Below are 13,705 nucleotides of genomic sequence, written 5' to 3' on the forward strand. Positions count from 1 at the left end.
GTATTTTTGTTTCACCATTACTCATGTCCAGTCAGTAAGTCAGTAGTCTAACTTCATGCTTGCAGGAAATGCCTGCCCCTCAAGCACCTCACTTTCCCTCTCACCTTATGTAAGCAGAAGATGGGGAGCATAGCAAATACTAGTTATGTGCAGCTGCCATATGCTGCATGCTGCTGAGCACAGCTGTTACAGAGCAGTACAAACAGATTATTGGACAACTTCTCTAAGCCCATTTCCAAATGGCACCATTGTACCATTATACTGTGCTATAATTATATAGTTATTTAATAATTTGATGATAAACACAAAAAATCCAATTTTCTTTGACAACATGAAACATCTTTAGACTTATCTGTTCAAATAAATCAACAGCTTTTTAAACCACTAACTGGAGTAAATGGACAAAACAAATGATTGTGGTATAACGTTCTTTTAACATAACACCTATTTGCTGTGCTGTAGCTTGGAAAATCAGAGCTTCCTTTCTCTACATCTCATAATGTTCAAAATGGCTACCAGCAGATCTGGAGAATTCTCTCTTTTAAAAAAAAATGAAGTGTGTTAACTTGGGGGTGCTGAATAGATAGAACATACCCATACTTGCCTACGTTAGGGCTAATTCTCAGCTGGCAGCAAAGCCAAAGCAAAAAAAGAGATATTCACTTTTTACCTGGGATAAACAGACAGACTTAATGCACCCATAGTCTACTGCGAGGTATCCCATTCATACTTTGCATGTGATACCATGCCAACTAAACTGTATGCGCTACTTTTGCTTACAATGCATTGTATGTGACTGCCACAGGATCTGACAAATTCTTGTGTTAGCCATGGCAACCTCCAGATCCGATGCACATAGGGCCGTGCATCGGATTGGATCCGGTGGGTCTAAATCATGGGGGAAAAGGCCATATCGTATAAGTGTATGGGCACCTTTAGATTTGGATGGGATGTGTCAAAACTCAAACCTAAACTGCACTGTCAAAATAAAGCTGGGCACCATTTGAGAGCTATATGCAAAAGCAGACAATATTCACCCTGCATGCAAAAAAATATTGCGGTTTGTTATACTGTATGTACAAAGTCACTTGCTTTTTTTTGTTGCTTTGCTCCCACCTCAGAACCAGCCATTTTCTCTACATTGTCTACCTCACTTCCAGCTGGTAGAAAATGGAGATTTATTTTTACAGATTTAATGTAATATAATATCTAACAGCACTATGAGTTGCTATGTGTTGTATTCATTAAAATATCCTTTACTTTGTTTCTTATTTCAATGTAAAGTTTGGCACAGTATGTCCATATTTTGATCAAATACAAACCTGCCCATAATAATTGCATGTTATTTTCCCTCAGCCGGCCCCATAGGACACTTTCATACCGTATGAATCCATAAAAGCTAAAGTAGTTACGTATTGCAAAAAATATGTTGCAGATTCTGCTTCCTGGTGTTTTTGCCCTTTGTTATTTGATAAATAACTGCTAAGCTGAGAGTGGCATAAATAATGTATCAGATGGAGACAAACATGTGGCACACATCTGCTACAACGTGCATTTTCTCTCTCTGCTATCTTCAGTGCTTTAGAATGTACTCTGCTCACACATAAAGAATGCGTTAAAAACTCTGAAGTAACCTTGTCACATCTAAAAATATTGTTCTGTTATTATGGGTTCTTTGTGTTCAGTAAAAGCTTTTCATATCGGTACGGTATAATAATCTGTTTAAGTTTATATGTATGATGTCTGAAAATATTTAATTTATAGTGCTTATATGTTGAAATTCTACAAACAATATTGTTTTCTAGGAGATTAAAGGCATTATATAACAGAAGTTACGCAATTCTAGAAACAGAAGGATGTGTATAGCCAATTGCGTAATCTGTACTTTAACGATGTTTAGTCATAAACCTTGTATTATTGAAATATTTCAGAGAGTACTTGCAATGATCAAATATAGTGGCAGTCTTCATTTCTACTGACAGCGGTAAAGTGGGGGGGGGTTACAGTCGTTAAGTCGACACATATTTGGTTTACATGCATTGGGTCGAAGACTGAAGGTCGACATGGCTTTGGTCAACACATGAAATAGGTCGATACGGCTTAGGATCGAAAGGTTTGGAAGGTTGACACAAGCATTAGGTCGACAGTGGCTAGGTCGACAGTCAAAAGGTAGACATGAGTTATTCACATTTTTCTTTATTCAGCCGACGTGCCGTCAGGCAGTATTTTATGCCCTGCCATCCACTTGGGCATAGACCGAACATTTTGAGCTGTTATTAACCCTTTGAGTGCCAACATCTCTGTGAGAGATGTTCAAAATATCCTCTAAAAATGCCAGCGTCGCTCACATTTGTTATATAAATCCAAATAAGAACTGTTGTGTAATAAAAGATATTTCCGATATACTGTAAGATTAACATTACAGGTCATTATGATGAATAAAAATGTTTCCTTGGCAATTTTTTTACACATATTTTGACAAATTCACTTGGCAATCAAAGGGTTAACATGTAAAGGTGGATAGCCATGCAATACAGAAAACTTAGCTTAATAAAAGTTAGAAGACCCTGGTTACAGCTTTGTTACCCCTTACAGGTAACAGGTACCCCTTTTACACCCAAATCCCGGATCCGACCCAGCATTTGGAACACGGATCCAAGCCAGGTCGGATTTCTACCCGCAGTGTAAACGGGGGCGGTGCTTGGAGATGACATCATCTCCAAGCGCCGAGACCACGATCACCCTGCCGAGATTGATGATCATCGTGCTGGGGGCAAACCCTGCACCAAGGTAAGCTGCTGGGCTGCCGTCAGCCCCCGTGACCCTCCAGCCCACGCCCGTGAGGTGAATGGATGCCGCACACAGGGATCCATTCACCTCCTCCCTGCCTCCGCTGCTGTCTGCAGCAGAGGCTATGTGCTCCCCCACCCAACCTCCTGCCCATGTTCTACCCTAGTCAGGACCTGGGTAGAAGTGCCGTGTAAAGGGACATAGGATAACCCCTTTTACACCACCGCTGACCTGGATCCATGAGGAAAAACCCGGGTTTTTGCGGCGATGTAAAAGGGGTATTAAAGAGAGGCTAAAAATCTGGATTGACTACAACATTTTTTATTGTTAGGATATGAGAATAGTGAAGAGGCTGTAGCCATGTCCAGTGATCTGCAGTGATCTGTGTAGCTGTCTGTGCAGCAATTAAAATGTTTACCAAGAAAAGCAGTACACAGTCACTATCTTATACACAGACATTAAGCACATGAATCTTGACTTCACTGAAATAAATCTGTTAACATTATATGATTAGCTATGAAATATACCCTTTTACGGTACCCCACCCATATATTTACCTGCTTTTTTAAAGATGACATTAGGGAGATCCAAAGTGCACAGGTGGGAGGACACATGATGCTGTGAGTGCATGATTGTAACCCACTCTGGGGTCCTAATGCCTTAATTCTGCTACACCCCTGAACTACAGAAAGCAATGAGTTCACCACCTGAGTCACCTGTTTCTACAATCTAATCCAATGAATGTTGTATTCTGCTCTAATGGGTCTGGAGGATTGTGAAAGTTGTCAGGGCTGTACTTCAGAGTACTAATCCCAGCCCAACCCTCTGACAATTCACCAGACAAGGTATTCACCAAGATGAATAATATAATTATTCTCAAATGTTACACATAGGATAAGTATGAGCTGTAGAAATTATAGCAAATAAATGAGTCTTCTGGATTAGAAGAATGATATTTAAAAAGTAGTTTGGGTTTAATATGCAGCTTGTTGCTGTTGAGGGGTAGCATTAAACTGTTGAAACCTTTAATCAAACATGGAGGAACAGAGTGCTGCACAGTAAGAGGTAAATTTACTAAAGCTTCTATAAATTGATAGATTTTGCCTATTATTTTCTATGATGTAATAGAGAAATGATAGACATAATCTGATTGGCTGCTATGTACAACATAATCTCTTTTCATTTTTAGAATCTTTAATAAACCTACTGAACCTCTAAGTCAGAGAACAGTGGCATGATCCGTTTTGTTTTTGTGAATATTCCTCTGTGAACATTTCAGCACAATGGGCCTGATTCAGATGTGCACGCAGCTGTGATACTTTAGCTCTCATATGGTAATGCGTGCATTATTGTTCCGAGCTGTGTATTAGGAGTCGGATGCAGCAACGGATGGATCATCTGCAACACTATCGCTTGGCTGCATGATCCATGAGGTGGCACAACAGCAGGTCTTAATAAGAGGCCAGGTAATCTCTGTCCTCTGATCCTGGCCTTGTCCCTTCCCGGCAATAAGGCGACACACCTCTGTTTTGCAAAATGGAGGCCATCGCTACCCCCGTTTCTCCCCAAACAGAATGAGGCTGTCAGTCACTGAGAGTCTAATGCTGTCCTGCATCCACCATCACAGACTATTACTGCACATGAGCAGTATGGGTCTGGCAGATTTACAAAGTACCAAACATTGTTACTTTGCGCTATGCGCCGTCGGTCCATCGGGACCTGAAAAAGGCCCAATGTACACAGGCCAGAATGGCTAGGTGAAAGTACTCCTGACCATGACCAATATCTATGCACTTTATTTTTTTTTCAAGGACAGCATGATATCACATAGACTGTGACAGAAAAGGAAGCTGCTGGAGAGGCTTCTCTGTTGGAATTGTTGTGCAGGTTTGTGGTGGAGGTGGAACTAAATTCCCCCTACCATTAGAGGTGGTGGAAATCAGTTCCAGTTTTAATAATTAAATACAACTTTTTGGTATGGTACATCATGAAAATAAATGACATCATGTTAAAAAGTTTTAAAACTCATCAATGTATGAATTGAGATTATTTTCTAGATAATGCACAAAATCTGAATAATTTCCAGAGTGTGTCTGATAGCAGGAATAGATGCCTTAAGGGCCCTACATACGCAGAGATGTGTGCCAGAGATACATAACGGGAAATTCAGCATAAGAGATTTCAAATCTGTCACAACTGTCACAGAAAGTGAAGTAAAACACGGCACTTCATCACAAAAATAATGTTATAGGGTATAGACATCTACCACATAAATAATGTCTTCTTTAATAACTGTTCTATCACCTCCCCCTAGTATGCCCCCCCCCCCAAAAAAAATAGTCTAATCATTGGTGGCTAGTGGACCCCCCCCCCCATATGCAAACTTTTAAACATTGGTGGTACAGTGGGAACTGACATAAAAATACTTACCAAGTCCGGGGTCCAGCGTCTCGTCCTCTCAGTCATACAGAAATAATTTTGTATAATAAAAAAAAATGGCATGGAGCCCCCTGCCCCCCCCCCCCCCCCCCCTCCCAGGCATGACCAGCACCAGGCTTTTTGAGCAGTCATGGTTCCCAAAATCCGGAGGACAAAGTGAGTGGGGTCCCCTGGATTTTGGGGACCAGCACCAGGCTCTTGAGTTGGCCCTGGTTTCCAAAATACGGGGGACAAAATGAATAGGGGTCCCCCGTATTTTGGGGACCAGCACCAGGCTCCACTAGCAGGGGGTGTAATGCCATAGCCAGGGGACAAGCTTGATGGGGTGTCCTATAGCCCCCCTGTAAAGGAAATATTAAAATAAAACCACAAACACTGGCTTTAAATGTTTTATTTAATAAAAACACAAACACAGGTTTTTACGTATTTTATTAAACGGGGATTTTATTAAACGGCTCCTGCCCTTTAGAGTGTCCATTTGCTCTAAACTATGTTTAACCCATATGACCACAATTAAGTTAGGTTAGATAAGGTTACTAATATTTAGCAAATCATAACAATTAGTGGATATGATATACATTTTATTTTAACCATGCTTAGCTTATTTTATGGATAAAAGTGAAAACTTGTACTTCTTGTGACATACTTAGAAGACCAGGCATGTTTCACTCAAAGGACATTTTACACAATCCACCATAGACTACTGAAGAGCCGCCCCAGCTTTGATTTGGGAGCAATTTAAAATTTATGCTAATAGGCTTTTTTTAACAGAGATCTTTCTCTGACAATTAAGTTAGTTTTTTTTGTCAGTTTCATTATTATGGATAAACAAAGTCTTTTAGCACCCAATGTACAACAACGTATATTCATTTTCTGTCTTGGAATAATGGAAATAGAATATAAGTGGTCCAGACCCCAGTGCAACCGAAACCCATCAAGTGGAAGGGAGACCCGCAATTCCTACTTTTTCTATAGATTTTTAGGGACATGACCACACACTTGATTAGGTTAAGCCCCTTCCTGGCCTAGCACGTATTTTACGGCCCTACTACCAAATGCAGAGCAGCCACAGAAGGAGCATATGGGGATTTTCTGAGTCCTGTAACATAAGTTTCCACAGAGATAACATTCACTTGAGACCAATGGCAACAGTGTCTCAGACAGCAGGTTTCAGGTCATTTAGTGGAACTGAGAGATCAGATGTATGAAATGAAACAAATGGCTTTGTACTAGTCTGTTATATCTACCATCTTGACTAATCTAGTAATATTTAAATTAGTCAATAGTGCTGTCAAATGTAGACAACAATTACAGTTATAAAGTATGGGGGTTAGTGCTGCGCTCAATCTTTGGTTAGAATGTATGTAATTCAGATAACTCTGAATTTCAAATGGATCTGACACAATGTTTAATGTAACAAAATTTTACTTAAAATAATGTCAGGTATTGATAAGATACAGGCATGCAGTACTGTGGTCTTAATACTTCCAAGGATGCACTAGTTGTCAACCACTGTGCACAATCTGCAGTAATTATCTCCCAGTCTGTACGCCTGAAAAAAGTCTCAATGTCTCAATTGCAATTTTCAAAGCAATCTGCATGAACTATAGTACAGTAGGTCTCAGTTTATATCTAAACTTTGTTTGCGGCGTCCCGTCAAACAGTAGTCTAGATTTGCAAGATGTCACAAGTCTTCGGGTACCCCTTTTAAACGTGTTGATTTTTCAACGGGTTTTCGGAGTGGGGGGGGGACCGGTGCAGCTTAGGGTGCCGGTGTCTGGTTCGCTGCTGTGCGGGATAGCGGCAGCGATGTACGAGTGCTGTGGCACTAAGTACCTCACACGCCGCTCTCTCGCTAGCTACGGTGACTAAGGGCAGCGGGGTGCGGTGTTTGGGGCAGCTGTTCGCCGCCGTCGACACCGCCTCGCTTAACCGCCCGGGGGGACCTCCTGCCTCACAGTTCTCTCCGTCTCCTACTTACCCTCTCCACGCTTGCGGTCTTCTCTGCACGATGGGCAGCCAGATCAGATGTTCAGCTCGCTGTTCTTACGTGCGGCGGGGGATAATGACACTCTGTAGCTTGTTCTTGCTGGCGTGTATGGATCTCCAAGAACAAGCTACAGAGTGTCATCATCCCCCGCCGCACGTAAGAACAGCGAGCTGAACATCTGATCTGGCTGCCCATCGTGCAGAGAAGACCGCAAGCGTGGAGAGGGTAAGTAGGAGACGGAGAGAACTGTGAGGCAGGAGGTCCCCCCGGGCAGTTAAGCGAGGCGGTGTCGACGGCGGCGAACAGCTGCCCCAAACACCGCACCCCGCTGCCCTTAGTCACCGTAGCTAGCGAGAGAGCGGCGTGTGAGGTACTTAGTGCCACAGCACTCGTACATCGCTGCCGCTATCCCGCACAGCAGCGGGCCAGACACCGGCACCCTAAGCTGCACCGGTCCCCCCCCCCTCCGAAAACCCGTTGAAAAATCATCACGTTTAAAAGGGGTACCCGAAGACTTGTGACATCTTGCAAATCTAGACTACTGTTTGACGGGACGCCGCAAACAAAGTTTAGATATAAACTGAGACCTACTGTACTATAGTTCATGCAGATTGCTTTGAAAATTGCAATTGGGACATTGAGACTTTTTTCAGGCGTACAGACTGGGAGATAATTACTGCAGATTGTGCACAGTGGTTGACAACTAGTGCATCCTTGGAAGTATTAAGACCACAGTACTGCATGCCTGTATCTTATCAATACCTGACATTATTTTAAGTAAAATTTTGGGTACTTATGTAATATCTGGGCTCCCGTTTTTCTTATGAGACCGTGTCCCCTCGCGGGGCTCGCTGCGCTCGCCACGCTTCGGGCACGGTGGCTCGCTGCGCTCGCCACACTATATAAAATCAACTCCATGCGTAGTTGGATAGTAGGGGTATGAAAAAAATTGGTGTGCATTTAACATGGGAGCCCAGATAATACATAAGTACCAAATTTTGTTACATTAAACATTGTGTCAGATCCATTTGAAATTCAGAGTTATCTGAATTACATACATTCTAACCAAAGATTGAGCGCAGCACTACCCCCCATACTATAGAATTCAACCCTTGGGATACAGTCAGATCCCAAAGTGTTCTTGCAGCTCATCACCCCCAATTTTTTTCAGTGCGCAGGTATAACCAAAAATCGAATTACAGTTATAAGAAAATGCATTTGTGTTTTTTTAGAACTGCGCGCGCGCGCACACACACACACACACACACGTAGACACAGTGGACCTTTTTATTAGCATCGTAAAAAAATATTGTGTTCTAATATAAAAACATGAAGAGTGCGGCCTCAATAAATAAGACATCCAGTAAATTGGTTATGTTTATTGAATACGAAAGATAAAATAGTTGCAAAAAGAGTACCAACCATTTTTTAAACATCGCCTTTAAAGGCAAAATCTGATTGGCTTGTTTATTTCTCACAATTGTATCTCTCTCTCCCTTTAATATATTAACAAGTATACTTTTGGTACAATGTTTATTTATGTTACAAAATACTCTTTCACTTGGAAATAACTTGTAACTTTAAGGGTAGTACATCAAGCTCGGAATGATTTTTATATCACTTGAATTGTACCTCTTATTTTTGTACAAACACTTTGTGCAGTTGCTACTTCCTGTGTCTATTATTTTTTTACTTGCCTCCAACATTTAGTTGTCTTCCATATCTTTGTAAGTTAGAAATTCTGTATATATTTTGTAATTATGAAATATATGCATATGTAATTGGCTTGTTAGCATACTTATATATGTATATTTATAAATAAGTGTGCAAAGATACAAGTATGTATTGAACTATATAATTGTAAAATGGTATCATGGATTGTAAAGATATTTTTTTATATTTAACTAAACACATAACTTAATTTGTTTGTTACATCATTAAGTATATGTTTAAAAAAACACCATAACTCAGTATTTTCTGCATATATAATTGTAATATAATGTATTTTTGGTGTAATTATTGATAAATTCCAAAGGCATTGTTGCATTTTCTTTATAACTACATAAGGCTTTATAATACATATATGTTTTTTTTTTCAACCATATACAGTATATTAAGTAATGAATTACAATGGTGCAAGCGGGGGTGAACCCCCCCTGACAGAACAAAAATGTTTTGGGGAGATGAGGCAGTCCGCCTCTACAGTTGCTGCTGCAGCTGCAATCGGAGCTGGAGGCAGTGGCAACCAATAAGGTGGCAGAGGGGAGCTGCTGGCCGATCCCTGTGCTTTTGCATAGCACAGGAGACCGCCAGCACGAAGTGGATGCAGCAACGGAGGAGAGAGAGGAGGTGGAGGTGGTGGACGGAGGAGGTGCCCCCTTCCCCATTTTTCATTCATTATTACTATTATATGTAATTAATTATTCTAATACTTACAGGTAAATAGCCCTTTTTGTGTTTGGTATACACCAGGCTCAAGACATATAAATACAGTATTGCTAAATTTTGGTCATACAAAACCTTTGTCAAGCATTATATTATAACCTATTTTGGAGATGGCACATTTGTTGCATATTGACCCTGGGGCAGGGCCAAATAAAGGTCTATCAATAAAAGTGATATAATAGCTGTTAAAATAATAAAGTATAATTTATTATTCAGCATTGTGATTGTGTTCAATTCCTTAAGAAACAAGAGAAAGTATTATTAAAAAAAAAAAAACTAAGATGCAAATCACAAAATGTACCATAATGTTCAAAAGATCTTGCAGAATATGGAGAAAATATTATATACTATATAGTATTCAAACACAGCACTGTCTGGTTGCTGTGAGCTGCATGTGACAAACTGTCACTTCACCTGCAGCGGGATGCAGTCAAAATCCCAACAGGGTCAAAATCCCGAATGGGTCATAATACCGACAAGGACAAAATCCCGACAAGGACAAAATCCCGACATTTAAAATACCGACAAGGAAAAAATCCTGACATTTAAAATCCCGACAAGGTCAAAATACCGACATATAGAATGTACAGGTGAAACTGTCAACCTGACTTTGGGTTGACAGGTCGCGAGATCGACATGGGTTTTTTCACAGTTTTTTGTCCCATTTTAAATGTCTGGATTTTGTCCTTGGTGGTATTTTAAATGTCGGGATTTTGTCCTTGTCGGGATTTTGTCCTTGTCGGTATTATGACCCATTCGGGATTTTGACCCTGTCGGGATTTCATACCGAATCCCCTGCAGCACAGCAGCCAGACACATTGTTATGAATGTTTGTATACAATATAGTATTGCAAAGAAAGACATGTGGTGCAGATGCACACTCCATATTATTAATCAAATTCAATCAATAATAGAGGTTCTTGGTATATTCATTGGCCAAGAAATATTTGCCCACCAACCAGCTTCACGGTAACCTGGATTTGGGGCGCGGCTCCCCTTGGGTTGGTGTAACCGAGTTGCTTTCGGGGTGGCACACCCTAACATTTATTTAGCACTACAGGTTGAGTATCCCTTATCCAAAATGCTCGGGACCAGGAGAATTTTGGATAACGGATTATTCCGTATTTCGGAATATTTTAATATTTCAATGATGTATTTTGAAGTATCTTGCATTTATGCTGTATAAACACATAATATACACACAAATATATTTTATTACCACATAAAATACACACAAATATATTTTAATTGTTCAAAAAACAAGGTTTCAAAACGTGAAACAAAATGTGTGTACTATCTCAGCACTGAATTTGAATGCCAAGCAATCATTGGCCCTTATTCTGATTGACGCGGACTTTACCGCATTCTTACGGATCGCGTCTTTTCGGCGTCTGCGTATGCGTGGAGAACGCAACGCGCATGTGCCACGCCTTGACTCCGTACCAGTTCGGCCAAATCCCGTACAAAACTGTTCCCCGCAATCAGTCGGGAAATATGGGCGTATTATGGGCGTCATGCGGAATGTCACATGGGCGTAGTTTCAAAGTGGGCAAAACGGGGCGGAAACATGGGCGGACACGGGGGAGTACACTTATGTTGGGGGGCGTACATTCGGATAGCACTCCGAATGCACGCGATCAAAAGGGGAAGAAATGTGCGGTGTCCACAAGTGTACTATTGCTTTGCGGACACCACTCGTTCATGCGGTAGGCGAACGTACGCCTAATGACTACAAGCATTAACACCTGAACCCAATAGAATCTACTCCTTTACTCATTACTCACTAATAGGACGCTTGTCAGTGCTTTAATTGAAACCATTGCACTTCAATTGCTGTAACGGTTAATGTGTGCAATGCATGTGTTAGGCATGCTTGTAAGGATATATTGGCATCTAATTGATTTCAATTCCAAATAAGCAGTTTTTTATGAGGATAGGTAATTGAATAAGTGGGTCATGTGATGTCTTGCAGAAGATACTTAATAGTGGGTTGTTTGGCGTAAATACTCCGCTTACGTGCGGTAGCACCGCTTGGCTCCCGTTCGGATGCGGTATTCCCGAGCATACTCTGTAATACTCTGTAATACCGTGCCGAATCTGAGTGTTTCTCCCGCACACGCATGGTTTGTATGTCGTCCGTAAACACGCCCTGTTCTTAAAGAGTGAGTCCGTCCGAATGCGGAGGACACGTGGGCGTTTCTACGGACGATGGCCGCATGCGGCAAAACACCGTAGCGTGCGGACCGCTCCGTAAGAATGCGGGAATATCCGCACCGATCAGAATAAGGGCCATTGTCTTGCACATATATAGTGCCAGTTACATATCATGTCCCCAGTGATGCTGTTACAAATGTCCCCAGTGAGTTTTTAGCAAAAAAAAAAAAAAATTTTCACTTTCTGGAATGTCCGTATTTCGGAATAATTCGGATAACGGATATTCGGATACGGGATACTCGACCTGTATTTATTTTCACTAATATTATACTTCCTAGCACTACACTTTTTAACCTCTAGCTCCTGCTTCTTTCTTATTAACACACATTTATAGCTTAGTTTTTCACTTGTGTGCTGCCCTGGGGTGACTGGCTTATACTGGCCTTTTTGGAGTTCCGCACCCCAGATTCTTAGTATTAGGGACCCACCAGAAATGAGGTTACCGTGAAGCTGGTTGGTGGGCAAATATTTCTTGGCCAATGAATATACCAAGAACCTCTATTATTGATTGAATTTGATTAATAATATGGAGTGTGCATCTGCACCTCATGTCTTTCTTTGCAGAACTACAAGTCCCAGCATGATAGCACCTCATGTAAATCGGGTGTGCATTCTAATATCCCCCCCCCCCCTAATACAATATAGTATATAATGTATTTATTCTTAATAATAATAATAATAACAACAGAAGTTTGTTTTAACAAAAAACGGTACTTATGTAATATCTGGGCTCCCGTTTTTCTAATGAGACCGCATCCCCTCGCGGGGCTCGCTGCGCTCGCCACGCTTCGGGCACGGTGGCTCGCTGCGCTCGCCACACTATATAAAATCGACTCCATGCGTAGTTGGATAGTAGGGGTATGAAAAAATGGGGTGCATTTAACATGGGAGCCCAGATAATACATAAGTACCCAAAAAACATTAGTAGATAGTGACCAAGATTTTATAATAGCAGGTAAACAGCATACCACGTAATCAGCACAGTAATGATGGTTCCAGCATTTGCAGCATACAGGTCACAGCATAGTATAAGCACTTCAGGAAGCTCCAGTGGTCCCTACCATAGACCATACCCTGGCCTATCACTTAGGCAGCTAATCCACCATCAAGAGCATTTTTTCTTATGCCCTGGAAACACTTAAATTAAGAGAGCACAGGCGCTGCTGATTACACAAGCTTGTTGCTGCTACTGCTCCAAAACCTGGTCTGGATCCTCCACATTACTGTCATGTGGAGAGATGCTGTTTCTGCCACATTAGATACTAGGTCAGGACTACCTGAATGCAGCAGCTGCTGCCTGCACCACAGGGGGTAGCAGTAGGGCAGTGATGGCTAACCTTGACACTCCGGCTGTTGTTGAACTACACATCCCAGCATGCCCTGCATCAGTTTTAGCATGGCCAAATAGTAAAACTGTAGCAGGGCATGCTGGGATGTCTAGTTTAACAACAGCTGGAGTGTCAAGGTTAACCATCACTGCAGTAGGGTGTTCTGGCACCACACAGCTCAAAGCCCAATTCCAGCCAGTCACCCACTGTCGGAGCAGCTGATAGCAGCTAATACTGAGTGAAATGGTGCCTCCTCACTCTCAGCTCCTGGACATCACAAAAATCACAGCAGCCGCAGCAGTGACTGTGACTTCAGCAGCACCTTGGAGGATGGCGCTGGCAGTGGCTGTGTAGTGAGGAAATCAGAGACACAGCTCAATTATGCTGTGCTCCGATTTCAGTACCAGCAGCACGCATGATTCAGAGGGAGAGTGTGGGGGCCCCTAATCATCCCTCCTTGGTTTCTAGCCATGCCTAGAGTTGTATGATGTAATGCTTG

The sequence above is a fragment of the Crinia signifera genome, chromosome 1 (assembly GCF_055691185.1).
Source record: "Crinia signifera chromosome 1, ASM5569118v1, whole genome shotgun sequence".
NCBI classification, from domain to species: domain Eukaryota; kingdom Metazoa; phylum Chordata; class Amphibia; order Anura; family Myobatrachidae; genus Crinia; species Crinia signifera.